The sequence below is a fragment of the Myotis brandtii genome, unplaced genomic scaffold (assembly GCF_000412655.1).
Source record: "Myotis brandtii unplaced genomic scaffold, ASM41265v1 scaffold375, whole genome shotgun sequence".
Taxonomy (NCBI): domain Eukaryota; kingdom Metazoa; phylum Chordata; class Mammalia; order Chiroptera; family Vespertilionidae; genus Myotis; species Myotis brandtii.
In genome coordinates, this window is record NW_005364412.1 from 109,510 (window position 1) to 129,216 (window position 19,707).

Genomic DNA, 19,707 nt, shown 5'->3' on the forward strand with positions numbered 1-19,707 from the left:
GTTTCTCTCTCTCTCTCTCTCTCTCTCTCACATAAATTTTAAAAAACCTACTAAAATCTTTTTAAAAAGAAATATGAATACTTAGATTTTTAAAGGTCAATTTGAATTATATATAAAATATATAATCTGTGTTAAAATATCAAGCAAAAATTAGAAAACAAAATATCCACTTGCACATTTAATATCTTTTTTTAGAATTACTTAATATTCCTGCACCTGCCTTTTTCTTTTTGTCTTAAAATGCCAGCAACAAAAAACACTTACCTAATTTAGTTGCTATGAAGAATAACTAAGATCATGCTTATAAATCACTTAGCAAAGTACTTGATACTTACTAATGCTTACTAAATTACTTCTACAATTAGTATTTATTACTTAAAATACCCTACAAAGGATGAAACTTTTTCTGATGTTGAGGATAACTGTCAAGGTAAACCATGGGCTCTGATAACATTTCTCCTGTCTGTGAAATAAAGAAAAAAAATTGAGCCATCAAATTATCCTTGGAATAAAAGTATGATACAAATGGCTCATACATTCCCACCAGCCTTATCTTTACATAAAAGTCATTTATAATTGTTTTTGAGCAGCACAGCTTTTCTATAATTTTCTTAATTAACATTTTAAAGATATGCCAAATAGTAGTAGTAGTTTGAAATGATGTTTTGAAAACTATAAATAATGTAGGCTCTAAGAAAAAAAAGTGTGTGGGGGGGTACAAATTATCTATTCTGATTAGATGTACTAATTTAACATAAATGTAGCTGTGCATAAAAATGTTATATTCCAATAAGAGAAAGCCCAAAACATTTCAAAAATGTACTAGAGGCCCTGGCTTGGTGGCTCGGTTGGTTGGAGCATCATCCCATACACCAAAAGATTGTAGGTTCGATTCCTGGTCAGGACACATGACTGGGCTGCTGGTTTGATCCCTGGTTGAGGCACCAACAAAAGGCAACCAATCGACATTTCTTTCTCACATTAATGTTTCCTCTCTCTCTAATATCAATAAACATATTCTTAGGTAAGGGTTAAATAAAAATCTAAAGATTCTTAAAGACCAATGGAATTTAAAAAACCATCTAGTTCAAGCTTTAAGACTTGAATCATTTCTTGAACAATTTTTTAGTTTGATTTCATGTCTTACTATTTTTTTCCATTAAATTAATTGAGGTGACACTGGGTAACAAAATTATGTAGTTTTCCAGTGTACAATTCTATGATACATCATCTGTATATTGCATTGTGTTCCCACCACCCAAATTAAATCTTCCAACACTATATATGTGACCCCATTTACCCTTTACTGCCCCCCATCCCACTGGTAACCACCATACTGTTGTCTGTGTCTGAGTTTTTGTTTGTTTTTCTTGTTTTTGCATTTGTTGCTTTCAACTTTATATCCAACATATGAGTGAAATTATATGGTTCTAGACTTTTTCTGACTTATTTTACTTAGCATGATATCTCAAGGTCCATCCATGTTGTTGCAAATGGCAGTATTTCATCTTTTGTATGGCTGAGTAGTATTCTACTGTATATATACCTTATATTATTTATCCAACCATATATTAAAGACACTTTTGTTGTTTTCATTTCCTGGCCACTGTGAATAATGCTGCAATAAATATAGGGGTGTATATATAGTTGCAAATAAATGATTTCAAAATTTGGGGGTAGATACCCAGAAGAGGGGTTGCTGGGCCATATGGCAACTCTTTTCTTAATTTTTTGAGGAACCTCCATACTGTTTTTTATAGTGGCTGTACCAGTTTACATTCCCACCAGCAGTGAATGAGGGTTCCTTTGTCTCCACAACCTCTCCAACACTTGCTATTACCTGTCCTGTTGATAACAGCCATTCTAACAGGTGTGAGGTGATATCCCATTGTGGGTTTGATTTGCAGTTCCTTGATAGCTAGTGAAGTTAAGTATCTTTTCATATATCTTTTAGCCATTTGTATGTGGAACATTCTTGCTAGCTGGTCCTTCAGCCTTTGTTTGGATACCATCAGTGACTGGAAACTCACTGCTTCCCAAATACTCTCATGCTGAAATATGGCAATGGAGATGCCATGGGAGAAGCACGGGTTTTCAGAGTGAGATACACTGGATATTTGGGCTCAGCCGTGCATAGTGAATGGCCTTAGTAAAAACAGTGGTGCTAAGTCTTGGACTCCTCATGTATAAAATATGGGTGATGATGTATAACTATGATAGTTTTCTGAGTTCACTTTGCCAGGACAATTATTTAATTAAACATGAATCTAGGTGTTTCTGTAAACCTATTTTTTTCTGTAAGCCTATTTTGGAGATGTGACTAACATCTACAGTCAGTTGACTTTAAGCAGATTGCCCTCAATAATGTGGGTGGGCCTCATCCAAGCAGTTGGAATGCCTTAAGAGAAAAAAATTGAGGTTTATGAGGAAAGAAGAAATCATGCCTCAAGACTGTTGCATCAACTCCTGCAGAATTCCAAGCCGACCAGCCTGCCCTACAGATTTTAGACTCAACACTACAGTAGTATCAACTGGGGAAGTTTCCAGTCTCCTGGCTTGCCCTACAGTTTTAACTTACCTGGACCCATTCTTTTTAAATGTAGATTTAGATATAGATATGAATTGGAAGGGATTTAAAAACCTCCTAGTCAACTACAAATCCCATCTTATTTGTTTTCCCAAACATGCTAAAATCTTACCAGGAATAGTGATATCAAAAGTTTCTAAGAAAGCTAATGGCATTTCCATTGGGGTCACATCATTACCGTGTATTACATATCAATATATTATATATGTATGTTAAATATATTATATATATACCCTATATGCATATATACAGCCTATCTATATATATAAAAGCCTAAGCAATCATTATGACTGGACAACCAAACAACCGGCCAGTAGCTATGACACGCACTGACCACCAGCAGGCAGACGCTCAAAGTAGGAGCTGCGCCCTGGTGGTCAGTGCGCTCCCACAGCCAACCTCCCACAGCTGGCCAACCTCCCATGGTCCCTTCCCTCAGCCGGCCGACCCAGATGGCCCCGATCGCTGGCCAGGCCAAGGGACCCAACCTGTGCACAAATTTGTGCACTGGGCCTCTAGTAATATATAATATTTTTATTGGCTTTGTTTCTCTGGAGAACACTGATAGATTACTTCACTGAGATACCTCTTCTGAGGATAAAAGGGCACTCAATAAATCTGACTCTCCCTTGGCACCTTTCCAAACATTATCTGAAAATTGTCTCCCTTTAGCTATTCTGTTAGAGTAAATGCAATGACTGTATCCTTAATAAATTTACGTAAGAGAATATACTTCTTTTAGGAAAAACACACTGAAGTAACTAAAGGATAAAGGGGCATGCATTTGCAACCTACTTTCAAATTGGAAAAAATATGTACTACATAGAGAATTGCAAAGCAAATGTGGCAAAATGTTAATAACAGTTAATTCTGGGTGAGAGGATTCAGGAACTCTTTGTACAATTCTTTCAACCTTTCTGTATGTTTAAGATTATTTCAAAATAAAAATTTTAAAAAGGCCAAAAATAAAAGTAAATGAAATGGCATATCTGGACCCAAACCAAAGCCTTGGTCTTATGAGCACCTCTCTGCGAGGACTTGAAGTAACGGCTATTGCTGATAACATCCTTTGTGCAAGCTTAAAGACTTTAGTCTCTAGGTTCACTACAATTCCTTTTCCTTACAAACTGATTGAACCCAGCGTCACATTTAAAATGGAAAGATGGGTCAGCATATGAGATGATCACAATGGAGTTTGAAGATGAAAAGCATACAGACATTCTCCATCATTGAATTATTTAACACTAGAGGCCCGGTGCATGAAATTCATGCACTGGGGGTGGGGGGCGCGGTCCCCCAGACTGGCCTTGTCCTCTCACAGTGCAGGAGCCCTGCGATCGATCGCCCCGAAGATATAGGCCCTGCCCACCCACCCGCGGCTCCTCGATGGATTGCCCCAAAGAGGTAGGCCAGAGCTGGGGATTCCGCCTCTGTGGCGGGTGGGCGGGGCCACGGGAACCCCAGCGGAAGCCATGCAGAGCGGCTGCCTGGGCCCCACCTCCGCTGTGCGTGCAGCCATCTTGTGATGGCGTGAGGGCATCACGGTGTGATGGTGTGAGGACCACCTAGGCTTTTATTAGTAAGATTAGTTTTAAAACTAGATGCAGTTTAATTACACTTAGACTCAGTCTGTTTTTTCTTCCACATTTTCACCACTGATGTATCATTTCAAGATGCTTCCTAAGTTCCAGCTTATTAAAGCTTCCTCTTGGGTGAAATGAGGCACCAAGATCACCCAAAAGCCCCATTTAATGAAATACCCCTGGAGGGGCATTTCCTGTGGGGCATTGGCGTGAGGCTGTCATTTAAATGTAGCACAACTTTGGAACAGTACAATGTTAACCCAAAGAATAAACTTACTCACATTACTACACAGAGATTACAACTTCCAGAATAAGTCTGCCGGTTTCTCTGACGCAAGTAATTGTGACCACCCAATGGAAGGAGAAGGTCACGCAAATATGCTGCTTACAGGGCTAACTCGGAACCTCCCAGATCTCTTAAAAATCAGCTCCCCAGAAAACATATATTTGGCAGATGCCCTACAAGTCCAAGTCCAATGAATATAAAGCTGAGGTAGAGCTCTCAACCTCAGAGTTCTCTTCAGATGTACATCTGGTGGGTTCTCTCTCATCGCCTCTTGATATGTGCATGTCCGTGGCCCCTTGAGGGACAGGCAATCCAACCAGAAAGCTGAAACCAACATTAAGTCCAGATCCTTGCTTTGTGCCTCTTCAGAAACTACAGGGACTGAGGTAAGAATTGCTTACTGCCTGCGAATCCTCTCCCAGCCCAGTCATTCCTGGTGCCTGGTGCACTGAGTAAGCTGTGACTGTTATTAATGCCCCCCTCAGAGTAGCACAGACACCGTTACTCCAGACCACAGGACGGCCACAGACATCTGAAAATAATGCACCACTGCTGCCGCTCTGTACAAACCTGCCACCAAAATACAGAGGAAAAGTTAAAGGGCTGTGTTACTCATGACTTCTGAGTGCAGGGAGGAACTGGGAAATGGTTATTCTGCCAGATTTTCCGATGGCGCAAGAAGTCCCGTTTGTGTAGGGAGAGCAAGACAGTACCTTCATGACGGCCTCATCTGCTGTAGCAGCTCCAGAGGGACTCAGCTTTTACTTCAGAATTAGGGGAATCACAAGTCTCTGAGCTTTTAATATTTCCCTTTTTTTGTTGTTCGTGTTGTTGTTGTTGTTTTTCTTGCAGAAGTGTTTAAATTCATTTGGATATCAACCTTTTTCTTTTTTTTCTTGCAAATCTTTCCCATTTTCCACCTAATCAATGCTACCCATACTGTCCAATTCACCTTCCCTTATTGCTCCTTTGCTTAAATAAGTAAATAAATATTCTAATTTCAAGCCTTCACATCCACAATGAGTTTCAAATTCTTGTAACTGGTCCTCTAGAATTTGGTACAACTTCCCTCCTAATAACTCTCCTCCTGCCCTTTTACAAGGATTCTGGGCCCCACTCCCATCAAACTGCTCTTTGCCTTGTCCTCTGTATTTGTGCTCCTCCACCTCCGTGCCTTTGCTGATGACAACTCCTAGCCTTCAGTGGCATCTTAACTTCCACCTGCAACACTCCACCAACCTCTTAGGCCTAGTTACAATGTCTCCTCTTCTATGAACTCTTCATAATCACCCCAGGCAGAAACTCTCTTCGTGGTCTGAACTCTTGCCCAATGGCCACATGACTTGTCCTCTGGCTATACGCTAGGGAGCCCTGGTTTCCTTCTAGGGCAGGAGTCTTGCTGTGTCTAAGAGCACAGGCTCTAGACCCAGGTAACACAAGTTCTGGCTCTACTTCCAGGCTCCTCATCTCAGCAAGTTACTTATTAATCTGATCTCTCTATGAGTCTCTGTTTTCTCATTGATAGAATGGGGATTTAAAAAGGTACCCACTTTGTACACGAGGACTAAATGTGCTAGTATTATAAAAAGCACTGACTAATGTTAGCCACCATGAGTATTCCCCAACATTAGTGTCATTTGTGCATATCACCAACCCATACAAACTCCCTATTCTCACAAGACCTACTCACAAACTCACAAACTCATAGTGCTTTGCATAGGGCGCTCTAAAAATGCAGGTCAAACCAATATCCAACAGGTCCAGGCAGTTTGAAGATGGGTTCTTGATTTTTTAAGAGTAATTGCTCTAATGCACTGACAATTTTAAAGAGGATGATATCTGGTTAATCAATTATTTGACTAAAGATAAATCAAATTTTAAGTGAATTACATAAAGATCAATCTTTAAAGTTATCTGAAGTAAGACATAAAAAATATAATCAGACAGATGCTTAAAGGCATGCAGAACACTTGGTCACACAAAGTTTTAGAGCAGCGTTTGTATAGCATAGCCACCTTCCATTGGCAGGAGTGGTCTCATAAGAAAGTCAAGATCAAGAAACCAGTGGTCTTAGATTTTATTCCTGACTTTATCAATGAGTCCACTTTGAAAATAATAAGATTCTCCATGTTGCCTAAAATTAAACTATAGTGATAGTCTTTTCTAGGATGTTTTCCTGATTTGTAGAATTGACACAAGGGTAGAGTGAAATCACATTGTTATGTTTTTAAATCAATTACCTTTACCAAATTAATTAAAAGTACATAAGGTCAAGACTACATAACCACTGAACACACATTTCCCCACCTGGCAAAATAGAACTACATAAACTCTTAAGGCATTACAGGTCAATATTTGGAAAAGCAATTCGCACTGATTACAATATTCTTCAGTTAATTATAATCTACATGGAGTGATCCACTTTTTAATCCTCACCTGAGGATATGTTTTCTGAGAGAGAGAGAGAGAGAGAGAGAGAACATTGATATGAGAAACATGGATGAGTTGCTTCTCGTATGAGCCAGACTGGGGATTGAAGCAGCAACCTGGGTGTGTGCCCTAGCCAGGAATCGAACCTGCCACCTCTGGTGTATAGGATGGAGCTCCAATCAAGGAGACACACTGCCCAGGGTGGGATATGTTTTGAATCCTAGTTTGGTATACACGTCTTGAGTGACTTTCTCCACTAGTCTTTCTGATAGCCACTCCTCACTCCCCTCATACAGCCCAATGTAGTGGTATGTACATAATAATATATAATTGCAAATGTACTTGCAATCCCCAGGATGCACCATGCTCTCCCCAGGTTGTCTCTTTACATGTGCACTGTCTTTTTCCCATCTTCCCTTCGAGTTCCAGTTCAGATGTCACCTGTTGCTCCTTTCCAGGTTTTTCTGAGCAAGGTTAAGCAAGTCTCTCTCTTGCCTTTTCGCAGTGCCATGATCATACCGCTGTTTTCCTACTGTTACAATTACTTAGTTCGTGTCTACTTCTTGATTTAATTGTGAAGACCCAGAGCACTAAGATGTGGCTCACTTCACCTCTCAGTGCATTGTATGCAGCACAAAGCAGGTCTTTAAAAAACACTCTTTCAATGAGTGCAGGGATGAGCTTCTATCCCCTTTTCTCAATAAAACACTAAGCTTTCAGTCTGTGTAAGTCCCCTACAGATTCACTATACCATACCTTTAAATAAATAAAAGTGGCTTTAATATTCATTTGAAATGGCATGTCTGTCATTGTAAGGACACTTTTCCTTTTCATTCTAAATTCTCCCCAATAAACTTAGAGGTTTATGGACAAAGTAGCTGCTCTCATGCTTAATATTATGACCTTAAGCTTGACAGCAAAGGATGTTTTCTGGGCTTCAGAACTGTCTTTTCAATGACTAGTTCCTCCCATCAAACGTCCATCTGGTAATTAAACAGTATTTCCATGTGCACCACAGTCCACTGTGCTGCAGTGTTTTCTATTTCCCAATTGTATCAGTGTAGCCATTCATCACCCACTCACCAATCCATCTATCCACGTAGCCAACAATTGCCTTTTAAACATGACTGTCTACCAGGCCCTGAGCTCAGGGCTGGAGACCCAATGATTAAGAAGGCAGAAGACTTGCCCTCAATCAAGCACGCAGTCCACAGAAGACAGGCCCCAAACAACCGCCACAACAAAAGATAACGCGATGAGAGAAGTGCTGCCGGAGAAACGTGCAAAGTACCGTGGGTGAAATGCTGGAAAGCAGGGCCTCTGATCGTTGGTAAGGAAAGATGTGCAAGTACTTCAAATGCCATACCTGGAAGGATGTGAAGATACCCCGGTGTCCCCCAGCTCATCCTTCCCCCCGACTCCGCAAGGACACGGGAACAACGTCCTAACCTCTCCACGCAGCTCTCGGTTGTTCTCACTGAGCATCAGAAAACGCTTTATTTGAAAACCGAGGAGCCCTTTCCCCTTTAGTCAGTCTGTGGGGTGATGAAAACATGGGAGCTGAGCCTATCAGTGCTTGTATCTAACAGCTGAAAAAGTTGTAGCCCGTGAGTCATGGCGCTTCTCCTGTTTCCAGGTCTGTGGGAGGAGAGGCCTGTGGTGGGCAGCACTGGCTGCGTAGCACCGGTGAGGAGCACTTGGAGAAGGAAAGAGGCCGGAGCCCCCAGGAGAGCAGTACAATCCTCCCACCTCCCTGGAGTGTGCGTATCCCCAGTGCTACCACCAGGCCAGGCCTCAAAATAGTGTGAGAGCCAAATCCACACTTTCCAAAAAAAAGGGGACAAATAAATTAAGCTTCTGCCACCCACCTCCCTTATGTGCAGCTGAGGAAAATCAAATGAAATAAACAAGCAAATTAGCAGCCGGTACGTGAGCTTCAGATCACAAATATGTTTTGAAGGCTCTGCCAACCAGTTCTTCCTGAGTTAGATTTGCTCTCCTTGGGAAAATAATAATTAGCAATTATACTCCCAATAGCAATGCCTCACAGCTATGGAAAGCGTACCGTGCCCCAGACACCATGCTTACAATTTACATGCACATCCCATTTAATCATTACGAACCTCATGAGGTGCTATTCCACAGATGAGGCGTCTGAGGTTCAGAAGGGCCTAACCAATTTGCCCAAGTTCACATGTGTAGTAGACAGCTGAGCAGACATAATGCAAATTAATACCTTAAACCTGTTAGGCAAAGGTGGGGTGAAATGGGGACCAAAAGAGACTTTGCTTGGGGCGATGGGCACACAATGAAATGTGCAGACGATGTTTTATTAAGTTGTACACTTCAAACCTGTTTGGTTTTGCAAACCAATGTCATCCCAATTAATTCAATATATTTTTAGTTCTAAAAATCCCTGTCATTCTTAAACAATATGCTTTCCTAAGAATGCATGAAAATATTAATGTAGGATCATTAGAAGCGTGAACACTGTTCCCTGTCCCCAGTTATTAGGCAGTCTATAAATGCATGTGACGTTCTTACAATTCAACCACATAGTCCTCTCCGTCCAGTCATTTCCCCCTGGCTCTGTCTTTGTAGGAAATAGTTACAAATACTTAGGACTCTAAGTTGATGCATCACAGAGGAGAAAACCAGCTAGTTTCGAACACCCAATATAATTGGCTCTTGCCTATCATGTGTGCTGACCACGTGTACCTTTGCTCCTTGACCTTGGTCCTTGGGAAAGGATGTTTATTTCATATTCACTAGTGACTTTGCTCTTGAATGCAGCCCCAGTAAATGAAGTTCGTCGTGATCCCATCTGCATGGTTTTATGGCTTAATTACCACCTAATCCTGCCGGTAGAAAAAGCAAAGCACAGTGGTTCTTTTGACAAATGGGTCAGAGCTAAAATGTACCTTCAAAAGGGAAGCCACAAAAACTCTCTGGAGTCCTTCACTCAAGGAAAATTGTCCCTTAGTATTTTGGTAACCAAGCCTCTTAGTTGAAGGGAGGGGAGGAAATATAAACCCCAACTTTGGGTCTCCCTTAGTAATAAGTCCCTGCCCCTGAATGAGCGGTCCCTGGCATCCCTACTTAGAGAGTAATCCTGAAAGAAGCCCTGTGCTCTTCTGACACCACAATGTTTATGCCCATAAGGCAGACACCAGGGTTAGAACTAATTTCCTTAGCAAATGCATCTGAAGGCACAGCTTTTATTCCCCTACCTAGAGAGCAATGGACAAAAGAGAAATTCCACTTTCCTCCAGATACAGAGCCCCATCTAATGGCAAACAGACTGAGCAGGGGCCAGACAAAAGCCCAGGAGTAGAGAAGGAGAAACATGAATAGATTCGAGAACTAAAATGGAGCTAAAATTAATATTTACTGCAGAGGATGGTATATATGAACATATTTTTAGAATGCATGTGACTATATGAGTTTAGTAGCCAAAGCATATAAAATTAGTTCCAACCGTATGTATCAAAATAATATTTCCTGGAGACGAATGTATTTTCAACCATTCTCTCTTCTTTCACCATTGTACCTCCTTTTTATTATGCCGAGGCCCGATTCTGAGTGTCCATTTAAAAGAGTAACGAAAGTCAACTTATGAGCATAATTTTTTTTCTGGAAATTTGAAAATGCATGACTAATGTTTGGGTTAAGCTGACATCAAGATATATCTGATAGCACGTTCTAATTTATTCACTGAGTTCATACATAACTTGGAAAAGTCCCCCAGTTTAAGTGAGAAGAAACCCATATCATGCACAATGCTATAAGAGCTGTGTAAATTGAAAAATTTCTTTCATTTACCTCTTCAAATTGGATTTATCTACCAATTATTTCAGCCCTCCAAGACAAATTTGCACACATTTTTATTAGAATGCCCTTTCTTCGTAGGCTATTCTTGCAAAGTCAGTACGTTTTGCATAAAGCAATTGGAAGTGGCAGCGGGGTCGCCTGCTCCCTCGCAGGTGCCCGGCCTGGTGAGGTGCAGGTTTCTCCCAACCAACCTCAGGAGCAAGAGCTCCCAGTTCCTGCTGGTATCTTTCCTCGGGGTAGGTCACCGCAACAGTAGCGGAGGCCCTTGATGAATCTCAAGAGTATTCAGAACAACTTCAACATGGTCTCTGAAACAAATTAAGTTAGGTCCTCACATGTATTTGGAGTAGATAGAAGTTCCTCCTCATTCAGCAGTAGAGAAAGACTATTGATTTCTTGTCAGTGTGGGTATCTTCATCCCTAAGCCCCAAGTCATGTCTATTTCCAAGTCCAGAACACTGGACTTGTCCACTCTACAGTCCGTTTTCTAAGTTTGCCAAGGGAAGCCTAATTGTTCTACCCTCCTGGCGGCCTCCTTTAATTTCAGTCTCATCTGTCTTTAGTACTTCTTTTGCCTGCTTCATGCTCCTTTATGAAACCCATTTCCTTTCTCCCTTATTATGGTTTTTAACTCAAATTCTGCCTCTAGGTTAGTGATGGCACAAGAATGTGTCTTTTGTTAAAGCACCAGGCACATTATCTTCTATAACATTAACATACCAAGGCAAACCACTCAATTATATATGATGTTGGGAGATTCATGGCCAGGCACTGACATAATTAAAAAACAAAACCCTGCAAATTCAAGAGCAGTATCTTAAAAAATATATCAGGTAAAGTGAATATCATGAAAAGAGCTGATTTTAAAAAATGAGAGATCTACCATTATTGTTTTTTTTTTCTTTCTATCTTTATGCAATATGTAGTCACCATTCTGTTATGTAAGAAATCAGGCCAAAGTGGAGAAAATTCAAGGCCAACCTGACCCCAGTGAGATTAGGCAGTTGAACAGAGCAAAAGTAGCAAAACTGTAGTATTATATAAAACAACTATACACCCTACACAAAATGTGGCCTCGAATCCTGACTCAATCTCTGTGACCGGATGGGCCAGGACCTTAAACTCTCTGAGCCCCAATTTTTATTTATATAAGATAAACATAATGATAGTAGGGCTTTTGATCATTAAAGATAAAATATGTTAAGTGCTCACTGTATGGCTATGGGTCAAGGGAATGTCATCCTCTGAGAAATTCTGTAATCTTCATATCAAGAGCCTAGTGATTTTGGATATTGGAGGTGATGAAGTTATAGGCTTCTCTGATTTTGGCCCTGTTATTCATTTCTAATCCAGTTGCTTACCATCCTCGCTGGGGATCGGGTCTAAGCTGGCAGTCAGATATCCCTCTCGCAGTCCGGGGCAGTCGCAGTCTGGGACCCCTCACTCATTATCACCGCTGCACTCGCCAGCCATGAGCTAGGCTCTGGCTGAGCAGTGCTCCCCCTGTGGGAGCACACTGACCACTAGGGGGCAGCTTCTGCATTGAGCGTCTGCCCCCTGGTGGTCAGAGCACATCATAGTGATCTGTCATTCTGCTGGTTTTTCAGTTGATTTGCATATTAGGGTTTTATTATATAGGATTTTAAAATATTTTTATTGATTTCAGAGAGGAAGGGAGAAGGAGAGAGAGAGAGAGAAACATCAATGATGAGAGAGAATCACTGACTGACAGCCTCCTACACACCTCACACTAGGGATCAAGCCTGGGCATGTGCCCTGACTGGGAATAGAACCGTGAAATCCTGGTTCATAGGTCGACACTCAACCACTGACCCACACAGTTTGGGTGCTCAGCTTTGTCTTTTAATACCATTGCCTCCACTACTTTATCTCTTATTGATCCAGATCCAGTTCTTCCTGCTTCATAAGCCTTTCCCAGATTGCTCCATGGCTCAGTTACCTCACTTTCTTCCAAATGTTTATTATGGATGGAACCTGTCACTTGCTAATTCCCACTGCTGAGTGCGCTCCTGGTATTTTTCAGTTATCACCAGAGTCAACATAGACTCAAAGATATGCCTAGCCCCTGCTCCTCTCTTCTGACCCTTCCTCCCTCTTTGTCCATAACACTGACATTCCAGTTAGGTACTATTACTTCCACTTGGTACTGATGCCTTTGCATGACACCTGGGATTCTTCCAGACTCTCCTGTGTGGGGATCATATTACCCAGTGAGTAACTGCACCCTCCAGTTTCCCAAACTGAACAGTATTTCTGAGGCAAAGTGAAGATAGTATCTCCATCACGTTTTGTTCTCCTCTTTTAAGGACACAAACTTTGTGCCCAGTATATTATAGATATGAAAGTAATGTCTCATGAATATGAATATCTTACAGAGTAATTTTCAGTTCTATGTCACAGTTCTCTCCTTCTCCCTAAAATTCTCATATGAGTCAGTGGTGAAAGGAAATGTTAGGGACACATTCAAGAAGCTCATCATATCACGCCTCCCTCTGATGACTAAGACTTAGTTATCAGGTCAGGTTTGTCTGCTGATTCTTTTTGTTTAGACTGTATTCTCTCAGGAAGCAGTCTTTCCAACACACCAATTCTGGCAGTCGCCCCAACGAGCTCAGGCTTGTCCTGTTATAAATCTGGAATGGACCAGTGTAGGCATAATCATAGAACACACTATATTCATATCATTTATGATGTTCATTTCACTCTTAATCATTTACCCCATCACTTTTTAATTTAGTTCTTTATGGGGTTTTGTCTTGTATCTGCATCTAGATCGATTTTTTTTTTCAGGACAATGAAGGGAATATAACAGGCCTGAGAAGCACAGCTCTATGTTACGACATAGTAGATATTAATAAATATTTTTCTGGGTGATTTTCAAATGAAAGTTAAATGGAGTGATAACCAGAATTTCAAAATTACTTGAAGATACGGTGATAGTCAAAGAATGGGCATCTGAAAATGATGCAAAAGTAGTGTGCAGAAAGCTCTCATTCATTAATTCAGCAAACATTTATTGGGGAGATACCAAATGTTTAGCACTTTATTAGGTACTGGACTACCTAATAAAGTAAATCAGTTGCAACAGTGCCCACAAGGAGGTATCAGTATAGCTAAGGAATTTAAATATGTTCAAAAATATAATTTGGTGTCTTAATGACTATAACAAATATAAATGTAGGGTTATATGAGGACACAAACATGCAAAGAAACCAAATAATGTTAGAAGGTTGTGAAATTAAGGGCTTACAAATAAACACTTAGAACTACTATTGAAGTTATTAGATAACTGCAAGATCATTCTTGTGTGATTTCCTTTATAAATAGGTACTTCTAGTTTAATGCCAATTAAGAGAACATCCCTTATGTGTACGGCCTTGATGGTGGTGATGGCTTCATGAGTGTATATTTATCCTCAAACTCGTCAAGTGGTATACATTTAGAATATACAGTTTTCTTGCATGCCAATCATATCTCAATAAAGTAGTTTTAAAAAAAGAAGACAACATCTCTTTGCTCTTCTTCATTGTGGAGGATTGAGAGTGGAGGTAAAACACCTGAAAGTTGTTAGATGTCAAGGTGACCTGAAGAGCTGGTAATGTTTTTGGGGGCAGGTCCTTATGTGCCCAGGAGTAAATAGACCTGGTGCTCTTGTCCATTCCACAAAAAATGAAAGAATGGCTCATTCTTCCTGCACAAGGCAAGCAATGATGAGTGGGTAAATGAGACCACTGCCCAGCTTTCTGTACTGACTTTTTGATCAGAAAACTCAAAATGCAAGTTTCCCTACAAGCCACTCGGCCAGTGTTGGAATCTTCTCTGGGACAGTCAGACCTTGAATTGAATCAGATTAGGATAGTTAGGTTTTCCTACGTAACAACTATAGCACGGATTTCCCCCCTCCCTCATTAATAACAGTAACAGAAACAACATGATGCTTATTATAATTATTGTAATAGTCCTTTTTATGAATTTTATTAAATATCCTGCAAACTGTGAAAAGTACCTGCTTTAATTTCTTTTCAACCATGGTGAGAGTTACAAAAAAATAAAATTAGGTGACTGTGGAGGTATGGGCAGAATAAGGTGGAATTAATACAAAGTATCCTATAAATGTCACTCTTTGCCAGCAGGAAGATCATTTTATTGTAAAAAATTAATAGAGTGTGCAATTTGAAATATTGGCAAGAAATTTTACTTCCAATGTGTCAAATGCAATATTAGAATAAGAATTTCCAGTGTAATTGATTTCTAAAGTAAATACGAAGAGCATATTATTTTATTTTAGCCATTAAAAGTCACATTTGTGACTTTTAAAACATTTCACTGCCCATTCTTTCATAATTTCATTAATTCAGTTATTTATAAGAACAAGTTAAGGGACTATTAGGTGCCAGGCATTTATAAAAACTCATTCAATCATTAGCAAAGGATTCCCATTTGCCAGGCACTATTATAGGAATGATGACTGCTCAATAGGAATGAACCAGTGCCCAACCTTAGGATGTATATAGTCTGGCAGGGGAAATATAGCAATGTGGAAAGAAGCTAATACAGGGGAGAGTGATGTCATAAATGATACACTTTGTTCCTATGTTAAGGCAAGATTAGCAGATATTTGCATTCACATCTATACATCTAGCATTACTTGATTTGTGACAGATTTGTTTCTAAACTTACATTGTAAGTGCCTCCCTGGCATATTCAAACCACAGTCACTGGGTTTAGCATGTGAAAAACATTTGCTTGAACCTGTAACAGTGTCCAGACAAGAAACAACATGCCTGTGGAAAAGGCACACTGAATGTGCTATTGATCTTTAAAACCGAAACATTTGGGGGAACTTCAATGTCCCGTCCCAGAGTTCCGCTTAAATCCTGCTCTTCATTACATCTCACAAAGCAGGCCAGACGCAGAGGCCAGCCCCTGTCTCACCGGGGGGGATATAAGACTTGGCGGTGAGAAAGATGCTTAATGCATTTACCTTCTGATTATTAGGAGACTACCATTTGAAACAGTCATTTCCAAGATGTGGTTCTTTCTTAGTAAATGCAACAGATTGTTGAGAACTGGTTATGCGGCATATCTCACAAGGGTGAATCGGCTATAACTCATGGGTGAATGATGAACAGAATTTAGGACAAATGAGATCAAACTATAATTTACCATCCCTTTCAGGACAGTTTTTTTTTTAAGATCTTCTAATCATGTATTTCAGAAGGTTCTGGCTTAATCAAGTGTTCTATTTGATGAAAGATCAATGGATAAAACACTCCCCTTTCTGCTGGGGAAGCATGTGTTCATTGTGCTGCCGGCTCACACCAGGAAACAAACGTTAATCTATATATATAAAAGCCTAAGCAACTGGTCGACCGGTCGACCAGTAGCTATGATGTGTACTGACCACCAGGAGACAGACACTCAATGCAGGAGCTGCCCCTTGGTGGTCAGTGGGCTCCCACAGCAGGAGCGCTGTTCAGCTGCCCAATGGGCACCAAGCTCATGGTTCCCAGTCCAGGCATCTAGACTGATTGGGCGTGAGCCCACAGCCACTTCTCCAGTGCTGCACAAGGAACCAGGCTGTGATGATGAGCAGCGGCTGCATGGTCATTGGCGCGCCAGTTGCCCTAGGACAGGTGCGTGGAAACCACAGTGGAGCGGTAGTGAGCCTACCAAGCAGCGGCAGCGGCAGGTGCAGCAGGGCCGGGATGAGCAGGAGCAGCACAGCACCTGGCCTGGGCTTGGGCTCCTCCCCGGCCGCCTGCCGCTTTGCGCACTACTTTGTGCTGTGCGGGATTGTCGTGGACAGTGGGCTGGAGCCTGATGAGCTGGTGGGTAAAGCCGGGCTGCGGTGGCGCGGAGGTTCACTGATCCCCACAGGCCAGGCCGAGGGACCCCACCGGTGCATGAATCCGTGCACCAGGCCTCTAGTTTTGAATAAAAGTTATTATAAATTAGCCTAGACATTGTATTATAATAACTGTACTTCCGTCTCTTACATTATATCAGCTTTGATCATCTAATTTGCATTAACTATGTCCAGAGAGGCTCAGAAACAGGGAAGGAGAATTAGGTACATATTTGAGAATTACTAGAAGTTGGGATTCTGGGCTTGGAAATTCGTTGAAGCCTTTCCAGTGTGTCAGCTTTGCTAGAAGCCAACTCTAAAGCCCATATACAGTGCTTTGAGTTACTGCACACCCATGACATTTCTAATATTTACAGTCTTACTCCCAATAACTGAAATAATGTACTCTTTGTACCTCAATTATTACATATGGATTTTTTGTAATACTTGTGGTTCTATTTATTATACTTTTCACTTGCATGGCAGAACTAGGAAAATTATGTGTCAAGAAAGAAGAATGTTGACATCCAAGACTTTAGGTACACTTTACTAGTCATGGAATGATGGAAACAAACTTTCTCACAGGTATAGCTAACATTGTGAGGGGTTAGTCTTCAATTTTAAGACTTTTTAGATTAGAAGTCTAGACAGAGATGGCATATATGTGATGTTGATGATGGTTTAATCCAAGTAGGATATACTGGAGGAAATTTCCTGAGATTTAAAGCCTAGCTAAATTCCAGTACCATAGAATCATGAAAATAGATTTAAACCCTTAAAACTTTTCTATTACAATTAGTTTTCAATCTACTTTGAATTGCTATCATTTTTATAAAATCACATTTTTGAGTCACATTTCAATTCCATCTGCAATATTTCCAGTGCTGGAGATAGAACTCATATTTTCAATCCTGATAATTTACATCATATTTTCCAGCCCACAACGTTTTTACTAGACATTGTAGAACTCGCTGTTCTTTTCAACCAACCCATAATGGCATTTCAGCTATGTAAAGGCAAGTGGGAGAACAGGGTTTGATTTCCAGTCATCAGAATTGACAAAGAATTATCTGAGTTAGTCTTCATATAATTGAGAGCAAAAGGCATACACTTGCCAGTTCTGTGAGATACAAACAGAGATGAATAAGAACTGGTCCCTGCCTTAGAGGACTCGCATTCTACTGAGAGAATCAGATGTTGGGGTCAAGAAAGACAAATGACAGTTGGCCAGATACACATGGCAGGGCGCGACAAACACTGTGCAACAGTACTGAGGCCAAATAAGGTGCGTGCACAGGAGGCCTGAGTCTTGAGAGATAAGAAGAGGCCCAAGATCACATAAATGTTAAGTGTCAGAGTTGGGATTCACTCTAGGCCTTACTTAAAGTCAATGTCTGTTAACCTGATAGTATATTTTCAACCACATTTTGCTATAGTCTGCCTCTTCAAAATAGAAGAAGGTAGCTGGCTAGGATCCAGCCTTCCAGTGACTTCTGCCCAGAGAAATCCACAGCCAGCAGCATGCAAAGATTCAGAATGTTACTGTTCTCTCTCAAGCACTTGAGGTCTATAAAAATAAAAACTCAAACTTTGTGACAGCATGTGAAAGAAAACCGTACTTTATTTATAAAGGCAATGAGACATTTAATGAATGAATATCTGTTTTTTTGTCCCCTTATTTTACATTAAATATTTTATACCCTTAATACTTAGGTAATAGTACAGGTCACTATGTGATTTTAAAAATGCCTATTACGCCGAAACCGGTTTGGCTCAGTGGATGGAGCGTCGGCCTGCGGACTGGAAGGTCCCGGGTTCGATTCCGGTCAGGGGCATGTGCCTGGGTTGCGGGCACATCCCCAGTGGGAGATGTGCAGGAGGCAGCTGATCGATGTTTCTCTCTCATCGATGTTTCTAGCTCTCTGTCTCTCTCCCTTCCTCTCTGTAAAAAATCAATAAAATATATTTAAAAAAAAAAGCCTATTACTAGGTAAGGGCAGTAAACTATAAGAGGATAAGATACCCTTGATCTAGCAATGGTCAGGATGAACCAAATACCAATTGGTTCCTAACAAAAGACAGAGATATTTCCTACTGTTAAAAACACAGAAGTTATGATTTTGATCTGAAGCACAAGTTTTGATTTTCACTCATTCATTCCCTAGTCAGCTCTGGGTATTGAATATGTATGCAGCTCTATGATTAAGGCCTCAGAGAAGAAAGACAACGACCCTGGTCTCAAGAATACTGCATTTTGGTGAGTCATAGCTACATTTCCTTGAGTACACTTACTCAAAAGAAATTGTTGGATTTTTCCCTGACTATAAGAGAACTTCTCTGAAAATAGATGACTCAGTCATACAAAATGATGAGTCTGGTGTACTACTGGGGAGCCTATGACAATGGTAACTTTCAATGAAATAATTGGAGTGAAAGTGACACTGTGAGTTAGGTGTTTCCTCTGGCTCATTAGAGGATCGTGCCAAAGAAGGCTGGGCTGAAGTTCGCTTTCATTCATTTTGTGTGTCTTTCAGGGCTTTCTTCCCCAGTTATTTTCCAAGCTTTAAAGTGTTTCCTACTATTTTAACCAAATGTGCGTGGTGATGGAAAGGACGTGATATTTTCAGCAGAATGGCTTAATTAGGTTTAAGTAAGCAGTACCTGCCAAGGAGGGTAGGTTTGCTTCTAGCCATAAAATGGTGCGGGGCGATGTGTGCTGTGTTCCTGAGGAGGAAAGCAAGTGATGGATGTGCTGGTAAAACGACGAAGGGAAGGATGAAGCCTGAGAGATAAAAGTCTCCAAAGGGAAATAAAGTAGGAGAGCAGCTGCCCCCATCTTAACTGAAGCATAAATTCTGGAACAGGAGCTGAGGTTTCATTTCAAGCACATGGTGGGAGAGAATTTAGCATGTGTTTCTGTGTGTTTGTATACCCGTGTGTGTACTGGAAAACACGTAAGGCGAATTATTTTCATCCTCTGCATGAAGAGTTTTCAAAGTATTTCTAAAAAAGGAAATGTTGCAAATGCAGATTTTTTTTTTTTACTAATTATTCCTGAGAGACATTCATTTAGTCAGCATTTGGTGGAGATGCACAGGATCAGGGATGGGCAGGAACTGTC